Source organism: Taeniopygia guttata, chromosome 4A, assembly GCF_048771995.1.
Source record: "Taeniopygia guttata chromosome 4A, bTaeGut7.mat, whole genome shotgun sequence".
In the NCBI taxonomy this organism is placed as follows: Eukaryota; Metazoa; Chordata; class Aves; order Passeriformes; family Estrildidae; genus Taeniopygia; species Taeniopygia guttata.
Genome location: NC_133029.1, coordinates 10625993 through 10648102, shown reverse-complemented (window position 1 = coordinate 10648102; position 22110 = coordinate 10625993). Strand labels below are relative to the sequence as shown.

Below are 22110 nucleotides of genomic sequence, written 5' to 3'. Positions count from 1 at the left end.
AGAAAAAAGTTTGTATTTAGTAGTCATGACTCTAAGAAAAGAATTGTTCCACAAACCATCCTGGCAGAAAAAGGAGCCAGGAATGCACAGGCCTGAAGTCAGTTGAAATTCAGCGTCTCTGTTCCACCAGCAGGGAACCTCTGCCTCCCAGAAGGGAACTTTCATGCAGGAGGGTAAAGCTGAATTCTCCCAGAGTAAAGGAGGATGTGCCCCCATCCAGTGAGGGCCATGCTGGGCATAAAGTGCAGGTAAAATCAGTCTTTTTATTGGCCTGGGCTGTCTGCTGGGCACACACAGGAATGCAGAATGCCAAAAGAGAAGAAAAAAAAATTAGCATCTGTTTTGCCTGGTGATAACACTCTTATTTTATATCATGCAATATATAATGTATATATTTACATTTTTCATTAGCAATTCAAGTGGGAATTGGTTGTTAAATTAGTTGCAAGTGCTGACATATAAGGGCAGATGATTTGTATTTTCTTAGAGATGTGTATGTAGCATTTTCTGAAGGAGGTGGCTTTGGTGCTGTTATGCGTGTGAACAGCCTGGAAATTCCAAGCTTTTATCTTTTAGAGAAATGTATTACTGTTATGGGCAAAATGGATCTAAATATCACAAACTTTTATGTATCTGTCTGAATCCCAACTGAGAGGCTAGCTGTGGGGTATCTCTAAAATAAAAATGTTTAATATTCACTTTTTGTCATCAAACATTTACTTTAGTGCTATTAAGTTTTGTCTTTTTAAACCATGATGCACCCTTCAGTAGGAGAGTGAGGCCCTACTCTCTTATTGTCAGCTGTGAATGCAACTCATTGTTAAAGTCTGTGTGATAAATTTATTTCAACTTTGTCTCCTAAAGGGGTGTCATCTTGCATCTTTTCTGCACTGAACATTTTCACTGAGGACCATGTCACAAGGGAGGTATAAAACACAAGTATAAAATCAGGTATTTGGATTACAAGGTAAATCTTTTTGGCTGGTATTTATTATTCCTACTTAGCTGTAGTGATGAAGCAAAGACACACTGATAATTGCAAATTTGAAGAGTCTCTGTTTTGAAAAGGCATTTCTATCAGATAGACTGGTAGAAAAATATTCATCAATCATTTAGGACTGTCTCAGGAATTTATTAACTTTTCCATAAGCTGTATATTTCTGCCTAATTATATCATGAATAAGCAGCTGCAATAAACAGCGAGATTCAATCTTCTGAATAAGCACATAACTACATTCTTCACTATTTTCTGGTTTTTGACAGCTTAGCAGTTAAACTGGATGAACATGGAATATAGTACATGAAAATGGATGAGAAAGAAAGTGATAATGTAGCATATTTTCTCCACTTCCTTCTGAAACAGTGTAAAGCAATCAGTTCTAAAAACCTCTGTCCATGTATTAGTTAATCAATACAAATGTTCAGCCGGCTCCAAGATATTTTAACACCTGTCAGAGCTAGCTCAGCAGTCATTGTTCAAAGCTTACATGGAAGCAAAAACCACAACAGAAAACCTTTCCCATCTCCAGGGGATTATCTCTAGGGAGGAAAAAAGAGAGAGTGATTCTGGTTACTAGAAACAAGGGGGGGAACAGAACTCCAATTCTCAGATGATCCAATTATGATTAGAAAAACTGTGTAAAAAAAAAAAAAGTAGAGCTTGGAGAGTGAGGAATTTAATCATGATTATCTGCCTCTTGTGAGGCAGTGTGAAAATCTGCCAAACCCACCTTTGCTTAGTTACCCTGAAGTGTGGGAGGGAAGGGGAAGCAAATGCAAAATGATGCATCGGGGAGGTGCTGTGATAGAGAACAACAAGGGAAATAATTTCCTCTCATACTGGGAAAAAGATTCCTTTTCAAGACCTGTGATATTATTAATGAGGTATGAAACTCTAGCAAAGAGCTTTGGCTCTTGTGTTGCTACCCCTGCTCCTTGGAGCAGCAGAATACAGTTACATTTGCCATGGGGTTAACAACAGATCCCTGACTCGTATACACCATTCCTCTTCCTCTTATACACACGTTTTATGTCCCATATAAATACTTGTATTTCATATTTACTGTCTATTACAATAAATATATTAGTTGTCAGGCTTATTTTCTCCTCTCATTCAAATCACATTAGGCTCAAGCATGAAAAACAAGTGTGATGCATATTTTCTGGAGGTTTAAAAACATATCTGAAATCTGTCCAGCTCTGTTGTTAAAAGTGTAAGTTAAATGTACCAAGTGATATTTTGCCTTCAGAAATGGAAGTGGGGAGTGTTGCCTTGACACGGTGGACCTGAATTAACATACTATACTGTTTTATACATGAATGAATAATTAGTATATTAAGAAACTGCTTTGTACATATGTATTTCTGCATTTATTCATTACTTCTAAGGAACCTGGGGATTGTGGTCTGACTGCACACAAGGTAGGTACAGGTACAGATAGATACAAGCACCACAGACACCACCCAGGACCCTTCCCTGGGCTCTCGGGGATGCAGGTTTCCCTCATCCTTGTGGTCCCCCCTTCTAGGAGACTACTGCTCATGTCTTGGTGCCTTCTGTGAAGAGGACACTTGCCTGCTACAGAAGCAAAGGGATGTTGTATTTATCCTGCATTTCTTTCACCAAGTGGAACAAGACATGACATTTTTCAAGCTCTTCCTCGCTGTTGCTGTTGATTCAGCCACTTGTCCATGGCAGTTCCTGTGCCAGCAGGCAGAGCTGGGCTGGGACAAGCAGGGACACAGTGTGTGCCCCAGCCATATCCATCTGTTTGCACTGAGTGACCCAGAGTCACTTCTTCAGCTCCACCTGCATCTAGCTGAAATAATGAAGTTCCCCTATTCCCAAACCTGCCTCCTGAGACCAATTTTTCTGTGGAACTGCCAGGGCTGGAGCAGCTCTGCCCTTGGCCTGCCCTACTGGATGTGACACCTCTGTCTGCATCTTGGATTGGGGGTATGTTGGATGTTGTGAAAGAAAAGGCTAAAGGAGAAATACCATTGCCTGCCCACTCCTGGGGAAGTTATGAATCCAGGAGAGTGTGGACTATGAAAGCCATTAATATTCTGCAGAACCTCACCCAGGCAGCAGCATACTTTTTTTCTGGCTATGTGCCAGACAGGCAATGAAGTGCTCTAAGGGCAGTGATCCTGATAATGAGTTCTTCATCACCTGTGAGGTGCTAATCCTGATCCTTTAGAAGGGTTTTTTTTCTTAAATTATTATTATATGTCTCTACCCATATATTCATGCCTTAGTGTGTGTATCTGTGTCTGTACACTCCCACCAGCAGACAGCTCCAGCAAGCCCAGCCAGGCCAGTTCAGTGCTGAGCCCAGGTGATTGCTGGCAGTGACCCCATGGTCCTGCTACTCGTGCAGCATCTCTGCTTGTTAATAGGTCTGCTCCCTTGCTTAGAGTCACTTGTTCAAGCCATGGACAAATTTATGGATCATTAGATTTATGCATAGATTATGTGGTGATGAAAAGCACCCTACTGACAGTACCGAGAGCTGATGCACATTATCCTGCCATGAGCAACACAAGCAGCAACCCTGCAGGCAATTTCTTGCAAAACCAGAGATTTCCTTATGGTACCTGAAGAGTTTTTTTTGGTGAGGATTATTTTCCACACTGGTCCAGTAGGAGGTTACATGAGTTCAGAGCTATGGAAACCTCAAAAGTTTTCTTCCACTGCACAGCAGTGACATAAATTATTTTCTGACATTGCCATCGGGGTCTCTTCCTTAGATGGTGAATTTCGCAATCAAACTTACAGCTAGCAAGGAAAAAAAACCCCAAAATCAGGGGAACTCTATGATATCATACTCATTGTTTCCTAATGAACAATTTGATCGCTGTTTGGGAGACAAAGAGAGCAAACCAGCATGCCTCATTATAGCACTGTATCTATCAGTAGTAAATATGTATACTGTACAGAATGCCTCTTATTCTATTTTCATAAGGCTGCAGGAGACCTAGAAAACATAGCAGGAAGACCATCAGAATGACCATAAAATGAAATGGCATCTGTTTGTAGCACGTACTAGGTGGACTGCTGTGTTGGAAAACTGATGACTGCAGTAAGGATCTAACAGGAGCCTACAAAATTGTCAGCAGGTTGAGGAAGTGAATTGTGAATCATCAAATTTTCTATAAAGCATAGATTTTAGAAAATCTCTTCTTGGAGACATAAATTTCCCTATGAAAATGTTAGCCAATTGTTTTTACCAGGAGGGGCTGTTCTTCCCAACAGGTAATTAAATTACAGAACTGATTAATAAGCTGGCAGAAAGTAAAAAATTAATTTAAAAATAAATTAATTCATGCCAATAAATAGGATGATGTGGCTACAAGCATATATATTTCTGATAGAGTATCTATATATAAAATCCTTTTATATATTGATATATGTGATGTAACATATTTAAATATATATATTCTTTTTCAGAAAGAGGATATATTTTTAGTTGTGTTGTATTAAAACTGATTCCATCTCTGGGCAAAATTAAAGCAAAAGAATCATTTTTAAGGTGTGGCAAATGGAGTTTCTCTGGCACAAACTACGAAGTTGCACTTTTGCTGTTAGGATGATGTTTGCCTGGCCGCTCCACACTGCTCTGTAGTGTGAGGCTCTTGCTGCTTTGATGAAAATCTGAGAACACCAAATTAGAGTCTGCATTAGTTATGTAGGTAAAAAAAAGTGCTGAAAATGTACAGAGCTGCCAACACAGTGTGTGCCTGCTCATCCTTTCCCTAGAAAAAATATACTCATATAGATCTTCATCCTCCACAAAATGACAGGACAGCCCCACATGCCAGAACTATTTTCCTGTAACTGTGCTGTGGCATTCACACAGGCTCCTTCTGTGACAGTAATATGGAAGTTGTCTCCATTGCAACTGTACACAAAATGACATTTTTCCCACCTAGGCAATCGGATTTAGCAGTTTCCTGAAACATGCTCTCAAAATTATCTGTTTTAGTGGTTTTGCCCCAGAAGGAAAGGTGCTGTGAACAGCAGCTGGACTGGGCCCGCTGAGCCCTGGCACACCTGGTGATGCTGCCCCTGTGGACCCTGCAGGATCCAGGCTGGGTAAGGACTCATAGCTCATCACCTGGGTCATCACAGCACACAAAGTTGTTTGTTTTGGGAGCAGGTGCTCGATATTTCCCCTACAACCTCACTGTGCCTGTGGAAAATGATTAACGTCTCAGTATCATAAAGCATCAAGTGTTTATTGGGAATTTGAGAGCAATGGAGAAATCTAAATCATAAACCTGTTTCAAACATCAGCTTTGCTGATGCTGAGCAGGTCTTGTCTCTCTCTCACCTGACAGGCTCCACCAGGATGTACCTTTGAGTGGAGAGGAGCAGCTCTAAGAAAGCCAAGTACTGAAGATGTGCAGGTAAAGATGGTTACAAAAGTCTGAGGAATGCAAACCCTTGTTTGTAGGGAATTAGCAGAAATAGTGTAAAATTCAAGAAGCTTTGCTAGAATTGAAAAATATCTTGGAGCTACTGGCCAGTAACTAATCAAAATTGATGCTTTAGCACAAACTGATGCTGCTGCAGGTTTTCTGCTGCTGGCCTGTGTCTCTGTTTATTGCTGAAGTCTTCTCTTGCCACTGACTCTTCTAGAGAGGTCTGGGAGGAGGCTGCAGCTAAAGTGTGCCAGCTAATGGAACTCCTGTGAGGAGGGGACCCAGGTGTGGAAGCTGGCACATAGCAAATACTCGCCTAAAAATGTGCTGAACTTGCTGTATGAAGAACTGGTTTTGAGAAGATTTTACATATTTGAATTTTGTCAAGCATAAATTCGGTGTTTAAAATTTAATCTAATTATCCCAGTTTCTTATATTTATAGTGCTCTTTGTGACATTCTGCAATTAAGTAGCCATTAATAAACATTCCCATCAGTGTTGCATTAGAACAGGTCATCATAAGTCAGTTTAAGCAAGTGTAGAAGGCTCAGAGTAAATAAATTTTTAAAAATGTTAGCAAATAAATAAAAAGTAAGCTATTCCATGTACTTCTGTTCTCACTTCTTTCGGAAGGCCTTGATAATTGAGCTACATATCATTATTAGAGATGCAATTACTTGTAATTTCCACCTTTAAAAGCAAGCCTTTGTTCCAAAAACAATATATAGATGAATTGTGTCTTGTTGTACAAGTTGTGAATTGCCTTTAGTTTTGTAATCTCAGCCATCACATGAAAAATGCTTTTTCACCTTCAAGGTAGAGAGGCCAATCCGTGAGCTCTGTTACACGAAGGATGAGTTGGCAGCAGTCCACCAGGATCCTTTAAGTTAGTGTGGATTTCCAGAGATGCAGTTCAAGACAGAATTTGTCATATAACACAAAATAGATGGTAAAATCATTTTGTGTAGAAAGCAAATAGGAAATGTGGCTCTTAATCAATTTAGATACTAAAATCTTCAGAGCTCGTCCAAAGATTATCTGGATTTACATTGTGTTTTTTATGGAAAGGAATAAAACCCTGCTTATTTTTTGGCACAAGAAAACTTTTCTTCATGATGCTTAAAGTTGTCATGGTATATACTACACCCATGAAGTCAAGGGGAATTTCTTCATCAATAATCATCAGCTCTGTATCACTGACTGCTGCACCCTGTGAATTTCACCTTTATGGAGCCCATGTATAACATTATTCCACATTAGTACTACTGTGTTGCTATGAAAGTTTTGCAATAAATTGCAAATTTATTAGAATCCATTTGAGAATAAGAGTAAATCACAGAAAAAAAATAAGGAAACACAAGTCAGCAGATTTTTTATGTAGATGAAGGAACTACTTGTGCTGTCATACACACATAGAGTGTATATCATTACCTTTCCCACTGAGAGAAAATACTGTTCAGATTAAGCCTGCTCTGTAAATGCTTTTATTTTTTTAAAAGTTATGAATGGCTAAAAATAGGACTCAATAATGAAATTGCTGACAGGCCTTAACTACAGCACAAGAATGCAATAGTGTAATACAGTTGTGCCAAGCTACATTATGCTGCTGCAGTGATGAATTTGGGGCTGGTTTTGCTGATGTTCTGCAGAAACCTCCGTGGGACTGGTGATTCCACAGCTGAGAGAATGAGAGGGGACATAACTGAGCGAGCTCTGAGCAGGAGTGCAGGGCACTGCAGGACCCCTCTGTGGCACAGGATCACTGCACTGCTTGATAATGTAATCACAAGGCACTAGGACACCTGTGTATTATTAATTACTGGCTAAGGGTGAGTGGTTCTTGCTAAGTCTCATTTCTACAGCTCCCAAACTGCTCTAACTCAACATCCAGGAATTTCTTGCTTGCAGGTAATCTTGAGGAACACAGCCTGCTCTAAACACTCTCCTGTTTACTTCAGCTGATGGGGCACCAGCTGCAGCAAAAGCCCAAAGCTATGAAATTATTTTCTGGAGCAGACACAAATTTGACCAGACCTGAGATGGCTCTCTATGATAAAACCCAAATTGGTTTCCAGCAGAGTCAAAAGATGACTTGCATTGCTCTGCCCACCCAGCCTATTTAAAGCAAATATTAAGGCAGACAAGGATTTTTCTTAAAATCTGGAAGTTGGCAGTAGGGGTAGATGGTTTTTGTAGGACCCTTCCAACTGAACTATTCTATTCCATTCCTGCACAGTGTTAATCTGTGTTAAAAATAGTTGATTTGCACATGACCAAATGAGATTAAAGAATATAATTGCTGGTGTTACTAAAAACGTAATCCACTGGAAAAAGTCTTGCAACAACTGCATTGTCATTTTCTTCTGTTACCTATTCTAATGCACATTTATATGTCTTGTTTCATTATTTTAATAGGTATATACCTAGCTATATTTCAGGTTTTTTGTAAATATTTGAGATTTTGACCTTCATTCATCTTTAGAGCATGACCAAATTCTTAATTAAAAAAAAAAAAAAAAGATTTTGATATCAGACCTGGCAATATTACTCTGCTCTCCAAGTGAACCAGCATCATTAGCAAAAATCTAAAGGGGCTGACTCTCTTTAATACCATTGAAAGTGTGAGTAGAATAGCTATGATGCAATTATCCTAATTAAAGCTAATTAACACACATTTATGCAAGGTAAAAAGGCCATGACAATAGGAGAATACAGCAGAGACACAAGAAGCAAAAGTTCAGATCCTCTCAGCCTGTGTAAACTGCTGTATCTTCCTACGAGACACTGGAGTTATGCAGATGAGCGCCAACTGAGGCTTAGCTTTGTGTCAGTTATTGAAGCAATGATTCCCCAGCCATTAACGTTCCTGTTATCAGTTTCCTAGTCTTTCAGAAATTAATATGTATTTGTGTGAGAATGAGATGCTTTGTGTTCCATACTCTGCTATTCTAGAAAGTTTTATTCACACATTTGAAATTGAAATAATGTCCTGTGATTAGGTGACCAACTACAAAGAGCAGATAATTAATAAAAGTAGAAAGTTTGAAGCTGATGTTGGCTTTAAAGCACTTACCTATGTGCTTATCAGGCAGTTACAAGTGTGAATATAATTGTCATAACCAGAATCATCTCTCTCTAATTCACAAGCAGAAAAATGCATTAGATTACAGGAAACAGTGTGTAAAACCATCTGGATGAAACTTATGTGTATCTGAATATAAATGGTGATAACTTTCTCTTGGTGTTGGCAAGTGAAAGAGCGTTGGATTTGAAGCTTCTTGAAATGGAGAAATTTCAAGAGATTGCTTAATTTTATAAAGGGTTTGTGCACACACATGCATGCACACACACATTTTTTTGGCAAGTTCTCCTGAGCTGTCTCCATATTCCATCTGGCAGGGTTCAAGCCATGATCCTTTACTTTTTTTCGTGCTGCAGTATTGTAGTTTGTTAGCTCAAAACTGTAACTCAAAACTCAAAAACTGTAGTAGTGATGCCAACACAGACGGTGTCCTGCCAGCTTTTTGCAATTTTCCCTTAACCCTGAGATGCACACCATGTGTGAGAGGTGGATATGCAGCAAGACACTCCCACAAAACTCCAGGGAGTCTCTTAATGATATTGCACTTTATTAAGTGATTTGCTGAGTTTGGCTTTAATAAAGCAGCTCAGTATAGCAAGCAAATGTCTGAGATACATTTGCAGCAAATACTTTAAAAATATACTAAGCTTGTGAAAGAACATCAATATGACTGAGGAGAAATGTTGGCTGAGCTGGAGAGAAAAAATCTGACATGTTGTGCTACCCTGCCCATTGCAAAAGCAGTTGGTCTTTGGACCTCATTATGAACCAGCTTTTTTTTTTTTTTTCCTATCAAAAAGACTTTAGTAGAACTCAGAGACTGAAACAAAAGACTTGTGTGTAATGGGCATTGCCTGCTCTAACACTCTTTCCTTCTATGTAGTAAGAAAGTTTTAGTGTCAGTTGTCCCACAACGTTGGAAATCTCATAAAAGGTTGTTTGATAATTTCCCAAAATTAAAGGCAGCATTGATTATTTTTAAATACATTTCAAAAAACCATCAGCCAAACTCAGGTTTGATTTCTTGTTTAATAGGCCAGAGACGCTATATTAGCCATGGTGGGGAGAGGGAAAGGCAGACACATGTAGAAGGTAGAGCTGGGAAGTAACAGCTGCTCTTTCATGTGAGCATCAAAATGCATTTTATTTGATTCTCTATAGCCAAAGCCCAGACTGATCCCAAACATACCAACATGAAGATAAACTGTAATAAAACCACCACAAATGCCCCATTTTCTCTACTTAAACAGACATGTTAACAATGGGGGACTGGTTTCATGTTGTATACACAAGTATTGAAATTATCAGAATGGAAAGGACCCAGGCACTTGGACTAGAATAACATGTACTGAAAAATGCACTTTTTTCAGATAGAAAAGTATCTGGAAAAGGAACAGAAATCTGCAAAATATCTCTTGGACCGTTATACAAATTAATTCACACATGTATCTCAGTCTGAAAGCTCATGCAGCTTTCTATTGCAGGAGCTCAATATGGGAACAAAAATAGTATTTGCTGCCACTGTATGCTTAATTACTGAAACAAAGGTGCTACAGTTTGATCCTTAGATCATGGTGGGCTTGCCACTGGGAACTCAAGTTACTACTTGTCACTCTGGCTTGTTGGCTTCTAACACACTTTCTCAATTAAGCTGTTCATGTCCCAGATTGAATGACAATTCATAGTTACTGCAAATTCTTTTTCACCCAGGCTGTGAAGCTGACAAATGTCAGAGAAATGTCCTCTTAACTTACATTATTCTGATTTTTAAAAAAAATTATCTTAGCATCTATAAACATTTAGTAAGTAAACTTCAGGCTATTATAAAACCTTTTCATTATGAAATATGAAAGAACATCAGTAATTTATCATTCTCTGAATTTTATTGTTCTGCCTTTTTTGTGTGTTTAGGACCAGTTAATATGATTCCTACAGCAGACCAGACGGTGATTTAAATTTTAATATATTGCAGTCAGGCAGTGTCAATGCATTATTTCTGTCTGTGGAAAGGTACCAGTTCTCTGACTGACTGATTATGACAACAATGAAAAATCATATCCCCAAAACGCATCACAAAAAGACATAAAATGTACATAAATATGTCAGTTTATTATGATATTACAGGCACTAGCAGGATTTGCCAAATGTCCCTGTACTGCAGGTATCTGCAAGGCTTAGTGATGAGGGAGCTGTCACCCAGAAATGATGTGGGGAGGTCTGGCTTGGCTCCTGAGTCCAGCACTTTGGAGTGCCGGGACCGGCTGGTGAAAGCCAGCCCAGAAAGGGGCTGAGTGAGCGAAGGGATGGGGACAGGAGGAGGTAGCAGAGCTCAGGACAGAGGGGTCGTGCTCCTCCCTGGCCCTCAGGCTGTGTGTCCCTCATGTCATGTTCCTGTCCCCCACATTCCCCTCTGCTGTCCCACCCTGCCAGGGCAGCTCTGTCTCTTGTGTCTGTGCAGCAGAAGGAGCAGCAGAGCTGTTCCCCTCCGGGCAGCACAAGCAATGCAATTAATATTTACCAGGCACCACAACCAAAGTCTGAGCCACCAGAGCAGGGCGGTGCAAGCCCGGTGAGGGCTGCCAGTGCCACCTTTATCCCCTCCATGGCACATGAAGAGCTCCCAGCTGGCTCCCAGCACGGCACAGACACCCCATTAAGATGTTTTACAGGAGTGAGTGGCACGTTCATAAAGCGGATTAAGCGAGGTCCAAGTAGCAGAAAAGCAAGGACTTTGTGTGTGCTTCATTAGCACTCCTGCAACCCAGCTGAAAGTGCAAGTGGAACCCTTGAATTAAGCTGTAGCAAAGGGAATTATGACAAGGGTATTCCTCAAAATTAATCTTGAAATTATATAATAGACTATTTGCTAAATATATAAACATGTTAATGACTGGCCATTAGCCCACCTTATTAAAGGCATAGAAAGCAATTTATCCAGTGTGAAGGATAATGCAGCCTAGATTTTCCTTTTCTCATTAATTACTCAGCAATCATAATAAAAATTGACTTCTGTTGTCCTTTACATAGTAAAGTTCAAGCTTAGATGACTTGAGAATGAAGTCTTTGTATCTCTGTAAATTACATATATAATGCAGCTTTGGAAGTGGTTCTGATTTATATCAGCTAGAGATATGACTCTGTGTTTTCTAAATTAAAAGGAGATGGCTTAATGAAAGCTCGGTTAATACCAGCTAAGATGAAATCTGGACCTGATTTCAGACCTTCTTCTAGACAAATGTAACATATTCAGATAGTCCCATTTAACATTATGCATATGTAAGGGTTTAGAATCAGTATGACAGTTTTGATAAACACTAATTGTATAGAATATTTTGGATCATTTCTCCTTGCATTTCATATATTGAGTACTGGCATTCACACCATTTGAACAAAATATTCAGGGTAACAGAACTTGCTGTATTGGTATAGACAATTTATTCATGAAGTCCAGTAACCCTCTGCAGCAGCAGCACTCACTGAGGAGGCAATCATCTTTCATAATTACAACTAACCATCAGTGCATACTATTTGTTATAAAATTCTCTGTTTATTGTCACAAATAAACTCAGGGATCAAACTCCATGTTAAAGACATGAGTAGAGTGGATTTGAAGCTCAGGTTACTGGGAGCTGTAAGCTTCCAGCACAAACATAAAATTCTGGGCTATAAAAATGTCTCTGATTCACTTATTAAGTGACTCAGCATGATGCTGACTGCACATGTACACAGCACTGAACAAAGAAACTCAGGATCAGGAGAGAAAAAATATGATAAGGAAAGATGATGTGTCTGACAATAATTGTAGCAAATTATATTATGATTTTATAATAATAATATTTTTTGCCAAAAATTACCTCAACAAAATATTTTGGAGAAAAAATATTTGTAACGTGATTGTTAAATAATGGGAGGCAAAGAACAGATATTTTATGTCATATTATCTGGTTTACCTTCTTGAGTATTTAGATTTTACCAGACAGAAACAGAAATTTGGAATCTATTATTAGACATGAAATCAAGGAATAGGAATCTGTGTAAGCATGTTCTGATCACCCAAGAAAGCTGGCACTCAGGTGCTTGCACATGGGCAGGTACTGTCATATTTTCCAAACACCCTCTCAGATCCGTTTTGGAGGCATCAGTATTTTGGGAAAGGAAAATCTAAAGGCTGAGCTCAGGCCTGCCTGTGCAGCTCATTGATTTTTGCCACAGCCCTAAAGCTGGTGCAGACAGAGGTGCAAAATGTCACAGTGCAATAGCATCTTTCAGCCATATTTTGATCTCAGATTACCACAGAGAACAAGCTCAGTCCACGTCAGGCAGGTGAGTGCAAATTGTACTTCTCACACAGAATCTCCTCATCCCCTCAGGCACACAGACAGCCTGGCTGCACAGGTGCAGCTGGAAAAAATGGTTTGGTGGAAGGGAATTAAAGTCCTAATTTCATATTATTGAGTACAAGGGATTGAATACCCAGTGGATTTTGACACTGCCTGACAGTGTTCAGTAAAACACTGTAACAGGTATGGTGCGTAGACTTAAAAATAAAAACAAATGGATCAGAAATTTTTGAATGGTATAAATAATCTTTGACTATTGAACCTCTAAAATTCTAGAAAATTTTGTAGCTTGTGCACTACACCATTATATGACTGTGAAGCTCAAACCCCACATAAGTCCATAAGTTTGTTGTAAGTGCTAGCCAGAGAGTTGCACTGCCTGTTCCATAGCACTTCACTTCTGTGCTATTGGACAAAATGACCATCTTGGGGATGACAATTTTTACTGTTCAGAGGAGAGCTGAGCAGATACTGAGAGTGGTAGGATTTCTCCTGCCACCTTTTGCTGCTCTGTGACTGCTACAAGGTGTTACTCAAACTGCTGTTTCTAAGGCAGGGATGGTGCAAGGATCTCTGTATAAAATGAGATAGCACCTTTCTGTGACTGAGTCAAAAAACACCCCAACCCAATAATAAACCCTGCAGCACACCCAGGACACAAACCTATGTGTCCATCTGTATTGTAAAGCCACTCTGCTTCACTGCCAAGGTCAGGGGAGGTAAAATGCCCGTGCTGCTGGCTCAGCCAGGGGGACACGCTGGCTGCCACCCACACTGTGTCACACAGGTGGCAGTCGGGGTGACAAGCTCTGCAGTTCTTGTGGGGGGTGTTTAGTGTCAGCTCCTTTCGTGACCTTCAGGCAAAATCCTTCTCTTTGCAGACAGGACAGAGCTGTTTGGGGAACAGGGAGTGCTTTGGAACTGTTTTTCACCCCCGTGGCTTTGGTGGCTGAGGAGGCCCCTTAATGCATTTAGTGCCTTCCTGACCCTGGGCCTGCCTCTCTTAGTCCCTATATACAGAAAGTCAGACAGAAGAAATAAATGTCTTCAAGAGTTAACCTGAAAAACAATCAGTTGTTTTAAACTGTTGCCTTCAAGATGGCCACATATTCCTTATCCTATCTTGCTGCCTTCAGACCCAGTTACCTCCCTTGAAAGTGAGCACAGATCCAAGCAGATGTTTTCTTATCAAGAATTCATACCAGACCTATTTATTTTAAATTAGCATATCTCATTAACTGTCTCAAGGACACTGTCTGAATTCATCTTTTAATGAGTATCTCAGAAATCTAGCATTTCAAAAGTGAAATAGAGCTGCAAATGGTTTTACTTTTAACCCCTTCACTTCCAGAACAGGCTTATATAGGCAAGAAGTGGGGATGGGGCTTTTCTAGCCAACCTTTGGGAACAGCCATGACTGTTCTACCTGGTATTTTGGGCTCAGAATACCCCAGCCTTCCTTGATCCAAGTGCAAGTGTGGGGCTGCTCAAGCAGCAAAAGCAGGGGGGAGCCTTGGGCGTGGGTCCAGCCTGGTGCAGGAGAGGGTCTCAGCCAGCCCCCATCAGAATTGTGGCTCTGGGACAGCTGTTCCCTGTCCTGATCACATGAACTCTGCCTGTCCTCCCACCAAGATTTTAGGAGTTCCTTGCAGCAGGGAAACAAATGCACTGAAAGCAGGGTACCTCCATTGCAATCTGCTGCATAGCCCACTGATACATATATTTTTCTCTGCTTTTTCTCATCATGTTTTCTCCCTGAATAGAAGCAGTAACATTATTTTGGTACAATATTTAATCATTCAAAAGGAAACCACAGGCTGATGTGATATTTCAGTTGGCTATAATCCAAAATTCCACATTTGTTTGTTCTAACATATGAATATTAGTAAAGCCAGAATGCCTCCAAGCCCTCATTGGATTGTATTTTTTTGTACTTCAGAAAAGGCCTCAGAAAGTGTGTATAATGTTGTCTATATATCTTCCATAAAAAAGGCATCCTGGTATAGTGACTATTAAAGGGAATATAATTATACTAGAAATACTAGACTATTACACTGTCACAGGCACTGCAGAGATGTGATTTTCTTTTTTTTCCAAAGGAATAGGCACACAAAGGTGTTTTATGTTGAGTTTATGTGTGGCACTGCAGCAATCGGTGAATGCGCTGTACGTGCTGGGGTGAACACCTCCATGGGAGATCCAAATTTGGGTACTGCAGGGCAGGGGTGGGCTCACAGCCTGCTCTAACTCCCCCTTCCAGCAGAGTATTTCTGCCCCAAGGCTGGGTCAGCAGCATCCAGAGGGGCTCCAGCCTCTCACTTCCCGTGGGAGGCGAGCGGAGACAAAACTCCAGCACAGCCAGATGGGGCTGAGCACACCTGGCCTTTCAAAGGCGTATCAGGGGAGGTATGGCTGGAAAATAGATTGGAATAAAGGGATTATGGGGAATCAGTGAATATTTAGAAAAGAAGAAAGACTCAAGGGCAAGGATGTTACAAATAAAAAGAGATTTCAACTTCAAAGAAACCCGTGAAAATAAAATATGTAGGAAACCAACCTGGAAATTCTGTTCACACCTGGGATGATTGATTTGTGAGACATTTCCAGCACCTCAGTTGTGGTTATTCATTCCCACAGCTTCTTTGAATTTCATAGAATTTATTTTGAATCCAAGCAGTGTATCACCACATAACTGTGTTGCTGAAATAGTATTTCAAGGTGTTTGGGACTTCAGACCTGAGGTGGGGGGTGTCAGTGTGGCTCAATCCATTTAGCACAGCATCAGGGCTCATGGCAATGTAGCTCAGGGTGTGCTAGGACTTCCACTACCAACCCCATTTTCAAGGGTTTATATTTGAGTGGTTTAACAATACACTATGCAAAACAGAGATGCTGGGAAAAAAATCAATATTATAATTCAAAAAGAATGTAAAAAGGACCTTTTGCTAATGAAAGCAGTGACAGATGTGCTTTCTGCAAGAAAATGAATAGTGCCTACAGAACAGGCAAAACATATACTAACTCAACATATTCATATTTATAAATAGCACACCCAAGTTTCACAGGATTGAAGCAGATGGAGGTAATACATAAAAACATTAACATTTTTGCAGCCAGGGTATTCACAACAGCCAATGGAACAGGCTCAGAGATCTTTCCTCATTTCATGTTCCTTTAAATGCTAATGGAAATTGTATGCACATACTTGGAGAAGAACTTTGGGCCTCCAAAGGAATTGCATTATCTGCTTAAATATATATATTTTAATTTTTTTTCCCTGAGAGAGAGCTCTATAGGTCTGCTCCTAGATAAAAGCAACAAAATGCATTAAGATGGAGTGTTATTATGCAGAATACATTGCTGTTTTGATGCCATAATCCCAGGAGGTGTTAAAGCACCTAACCCCTAGAGATTTCAAGAGAACACAATCACACTGGTACAAGTATTTGCATGAGAAACACTGTTTTAGTGGGCAAGGGAAAATTGGTATTAAATGGCTTTGACTCTTATTGTTTAAAAAATGAATAAATATTTGGTACATATAAATACACACATATAAATAAATATGACCCTAAAGATGCTAATCTTCCTGCAGGGAAAAGTGTATAGCAAGGAAAGTATGAGTGTAAACCTCCATGGGAGTACTAATCCCAGGTCAAACCAACAGCAAGCCCTGGAATTTCATTTATTAATTAGGTGATACATGAATTCGGGTAATGTAATTATAGACTAATTTTCTTCTGAATGTGTTGCTTTCTTGAGCCCAGTTAAAAGGGGCACAACCTAAAAATGTGAGTAATTTGAGATAGTCCAATCCAAGCTTCTGTGAAAGGAAGGTGTTTAGTGGCCCTTCAGCCCCAGCTATCCCTTGAAAGCCTTGTTGCAGGAGTAGCAACTACAGATTTGATACACAAAGCAAACTCCAGCTTTACTTTAAATATATGACCCTGGTGGATGGTGCAGCAGCACACACAGCAGCAGGTTTTGACTTATTTTCCCTGCCTCTGCTCTAGCAGTGGATATAAATCTAGAAGCAAAATCTCCTCGAAGTGTGCATGTTGTCTCAAGCCCTGCACAAATAAAAGCAGGTGAATTTCCATCCAGCCTGAGAAATCTCACCTAGTGACTGCTTGAACATTTCTTCCAATGGAAGCTGCCTGAATTTGGCTCACAGGCTGAGCTGCTGGCCCTGGGCAATGTGCCCCCACAGCTTCGGGTATTTCATGGTACTCAGCTGGGACACGGTGGGATTTTACACCTTGACAGCCAGTGCAGAATATCCTTTGGGAAGTCCAAATACACTTTGCTTTGGAGACACTGCAGGGACTCAATGTTTCTTTTACTAAAATGGGATCTGTCATTATCACTTGAGAATATTTTTGAATCATGAGACTCTTACAATAATTTTTAATTAAAGACTTTGGATTCAATCCACCTTCCAACAAACACAAAACACAAATGTCTTTTTTCATAAATTTCAGTTTCACCTGCTCACAATCTGTTTGCACATTAGCTGGATGTGATGCACATAATTACTATTCTCTCCTTTCAACAAATTATTAGGAACAAAAAGGGAATTTGCTAAATATTTCTTAAAAGAGAACAGGACATTTCTGTTTACCATGAGTTAATTAGCCAAAGTTCACATTTAAGTAGAATTTTATTTAATCCTGTAAAAGTGAAGAAAACTATGCAAATAAGTCCTTAAAAATTGCAGTATTAAAATGGAAGAAATATCTGCTTGCCACCAATTAAGTCTGTATTTTTTCATAAGAAAGTGATGGCTGATTATACTAATTTTACCCTTGTGGTAATTGTCACTAATGTTCCACATATTGTATGTGTCTTGCTCTTATGAATCCCATATCCCCTTCTGCCATAAATATTTCATAAAATATTCAAAGCCAGTCCACAGCCAAGTAATAACAAATGTCAAATGACACATTAAGAAGATTCATGGCTATTTTAAGTATGAATTTAAAAAAAAAGGCCTAACTCGCTTATTGTGGTCACTGTTAGAGATTGATTTTAGCAAAAAAACATTCAGCAAATACTTTCAGCACCTTTGCTGTCAGCTTGTTATGAAAGGAGTATTAATAGAGATTACTCAGAGTACTTGGTGGGAGACAGTGTCTGTGAGCTTAATTTCTAGAGGCCTCATTCAAGACTGCTCTACTAAATGAAAAGATTTCTCTTTATTTTGGTGGGCTTTCCATACTGCTAGACTTTTAATGAGCTTTCAAAAGTCTCCAAATCCTGAAGACTAGGATGCTTTGTTGGACTTCCCTTTATGGCCACTGGCTTAAAGACCTTCTTTCTCATTCTCTCCATCTATAAAAGTTTTGTTATGCTTTGGGGTTTTTTTGTTTTCTCAGTAAAGCACAAGTTTAGACTTTATTTTTCCTTTTATGCATAAAGAAAATTCATGGCTGTTTTAAGTATGAATTAAAAAGAAAAAGTCTAACTTGCTTATTGTGGTCACTGTTAGAGACTGATTTTAGCAAAAAAATATTCAGCAAATATTGTCAGCACCTTTGCTGTTAGGATGTGCAGATCTCACAAGTGAGCTCCTTGGGGAGCATCGAACACAGGCAAGAATGAGTGAGGAAGTAAAATTCAGAGTAAAATGGAAGGCTGCTGCCCTGTGTGTGACATTCACATTCTCTGGACAGAGAGACATAATTCTGTCTCAGGATTTCTTGGAGAAGCACAGAGAGAAGAAGAGAAAACAATCTTTATCTCTGCTCCTTTGTTTTCTCCATGTGGAACGTGGTATAGGGATTGTTTACCTGCAGTGATTGCTGGATTGGATTCTGGTGAAGGTGGTTTGGGTTCAGTGACCAATGGGATCCAGCTGTGGCTCGGACTCAGCAGAGAGTCACAAGTTTGCGAGTTAGGTAAGTAAGAATGTAGAATATTATAGTATATCTTTAAATAGTATGTTAATGTAATATAGTATAGTTTTCATAAAGCAATGCTTTAGCCTCCTGATCTGGAGCCAGACATCATCATTTCTTCCCTGAGCTGGGATTTGCCACATTTTGCTATACCCTGTGTCCATGTTTTCCTGCTCAGAGTTTTAAATCAGCACTGCAGCATCTCTTCTTGGGCAGTGGCTGATGGTGCTGACCCCAGAGAAACAGGAAGGCCATTGCTGTGCTTTAAAACAGAATGACCTCAGCAGAGAGATGTTTTTTTTGCTGTGGCATTGACTAAGAAGTGCAAGGAGTTGCCTCAGCTCAGGGAACTGAAGAGGTGCCAGGCTCCTGCTCTGTTGCTGTGGGCAGGGCTGAGAAGGGCAGGGAGCTGGATCTGGCCTGGTCAGCTGTGCAGTGTGAGTGCTTCAAACCTGGTCAGAGCTCCTCTGGTGAATGGGTTCTGATGGGTTTTGCTCCCCCTATAAAATGGGAATTTAAAAGCTGGGGAAGAGACAACTGCAGTTGCCACAATGGCTTTCTTATCTAATACTGAGAACATTGCAGAGGGATGGGTTTGTCTCTGTTCCCTTAAGCTAATTGGATGTTATTTTCAGATGTGTATCTACTGTATCTTTCACTCTTGAAATATCTCTCATTGGATGGGGAAGTGCCCTTTGATTTCAGACTAATATAAAACTTGGTTAAGTTATCCTTGTGATTATAAATAATAGTATTAACAAGGATACCATAATGGGAAGCTGCTTTTCACCCTAAGTAAACAGTCTTGTTACCAGACCGCGACAGGTTTGTGTCTTCTGTTCCTAAATCTTTGTTTAATGTTGCATTTGCTATTCTTATGATTAAATAAAACTAATTATGGGGAATGTTGTTAAGATTCTACTTTGTTTTGGCATAGGATTTGTTGAACTTTTTTTCTTATGAATGGATATGTACCCTATGCAAGGCTGGGACCTTATCTGCAGTGTATCATTTTACCCTTCTTACTACCCTGAGGACACTCAGAAAGGGCATTTAAAGGTGCACAAAGATTTGTTCTTAATTGCTTTGGTTGCTTTGTGCTTTGTATCCTAGATTCTTCATATATATAATAATGCAACAAATGACTATCTAGAATAATGGAAAACATTCTGTTCTGAGTTGTCTATTAATATGGCAAAAACAAGACTATGTTCAAGGGATGAGGTGAGCTGAACAGGGTGTTAGGAGCCAGGAGAAGGACAACTCCTTTGCACTGGCAGTGCAAACCATTGTGGCAGGTGAGCTCTGCCTGTTAACCTGAGGGTGAGCAGGGAGGCCGCATCCTCTGCTCCTTACCTAATCCTGCAATTTGGCAGGAGAGAATGGCTCCTACAGGGCGTATTAACTCATGTTGCCATCAATTATAGGGTGGAGTCAGTTGAACAGACAAGGGCAGCAACCTCTTAGATTTCCCCATCATGATTCAGCAGAGATTGTCTAATGAACTCCCTTTGTCAACGTGGACAAATTAATTCAGCTCTCCGAGCCACAGGAGATGCTGTCACTCGTCAGGATTCTCTCATGGTGTCTTTTGTTTTCACCACAATCCTCAGGATAGGATGCATTATTAACATCAAGTACTCTGGAGACTGGAGAACTGAATGAGTATTAAAAATATAAGTTAAATTATCAGAACACTGTGATAAAACAGGTCATGGAAATGGGGTTAATCTGAAACTCAGGAATGAACTCCACATAGCACAATCAAACTTGGTAAATACTGTCTGCTAAAGGGGTCTACTTTAAGGACATTTGTACTATAATGCTTAAACCAAATATGAAAATGGCTTGGAGACTCCTGCTAAGCCCAAACATACACATTTTTATAAATATAGTCTTATTTGTAAATGCAAAAAATATTTTGACCTGCAGTTTTGTGTAATTGTTTTTCCAAAAGTTTCCTGTTCAAGGAGAATGAAACAGATGATCACAGCAAAACACAAACATGTGGTTTGCTTCTGTAGGTTTTCCCTTTGGAAGGCAGCAAACTTTCCAAGTGCTTTTTGCTTTTTGTTTGACTGAGAAGCTCTTTAGTTGGCATCAGGAGTGTCCAAATGTGCAGGGAAATGATTCTGAAAAACTCTGGTAGTTTGAGGAGAGAGTTTGACTGACTGATACTTTTACAAGTAGGGGCCATCTGAGAAGCTGATTTATATGTAGTGTAAATGTTGTGGTGTTACAGCCTTGTCACCCTATAATTGCAAGTGCAGCTCTCCTGTTTTATTTTGTCTCTTAACTGCATGTTTCTCCCAGCAATGTCATTATCAGATACGAGTATCAGGCTCATCTGGTGGCAGTATCCGTCTCCATTTTTGGTATTTGTTCATTTAGATGTAATTTTTGTTCCCATGAAACACACAGCTCCGTGCAGCGGTTCCTACTGGTATTCCAACTTCTTGTGTTCAAGGCACTAAAATTACCATTGCTGCTGTGTGATATAAATTGGTAATTATGCTTCTTAATATCAGTGCTTTGATTGAGTGGCATCTGGTGTATCAGACCAGGGCAGGGCACACGGGGAGCCCCAGCCCTGCGGAGCCAGCAGCGCTGCGAGCACAGGGACACACAGCTCTGGGCAGTGCCACGGGATGGCACAGCCAGGAGAAAATCAGCACTCACCCATGGCCTCTCTAGAATGCAAGGGAAGGGGCTACAGATGCTGGAGGAGAGAGGGAAACAGGCAGTACACAGGCGCTGTGCCCACAGTCGAGGGTCTAACACCTTTCACTTAGAAGTCCTGTTCCCAGTCCCTGATAGCTTTGATGGACATAAATCATTCTGCTTGGCATCCTCTTGGCTGAATTTGCTGTACTTGCATATCCCCATTCCAGGAGTGTTTAATTAAAATATTTTGATCATCACTAGGACTGAATCCAGGAGATCCTACAACTTGGTCTGTGTTAGTAAGTACATCTCTGTGAAATGATTTCACATGTACTTTGGAAGAGAGACTGGAATCTAGCAGCTAAATGTCACCTCTGTCAAAAGTGTCCCTTTGTGCTCTCCCAGAAACCTCTCTGGATCTGGTTGCTGAAAAAAATCCCTCAGTCCACATCATATTTGTTTGTTTGGTGTTTTTCTGAAAAGGACCAAAAACAAACAACAAAACTACCTCAGTCCACATAACACTAGTTATTTTGCTGATGCCACATTATTTCATGGTCTGAGTAGGGAAAATAGCCTTTCTGGAACAGTAAATTATAAACTAAGCACACTTAAATCATAGTATATTGTTATATGTCCCAGGAGGGGTGGGCTAAGCTAAAAGTGCCAACCTCTGATATTTACTAACACTTCAGTTCTTGAC

At 40.0% G+C, this 22110-nt stretch overlaps 1 protein-coding gene across 1 annotated transcript in view; it reads left to right on the top strand.

Annotated features, from left to right (window-relative positions):
• Positions 1–4986: 4986 nt before the first annotated feature.
• TENM1 (teneurin transmembrane protein 1) overlaps positions 4987–22110 on the top strand; it is an 873984-nt gene continuing 856860 nt past the window's right edge. The window contains exons 1-2 of the mRNA XM_072929129.1: positions 4987–5095; positions 5341–5409. The gene's annotated coding sequence lies outside the window, so the exon portion shown is untranslated. The remainder of the gene's footprint in view (positions 5096–5340; positions 5410–22110) is intronic.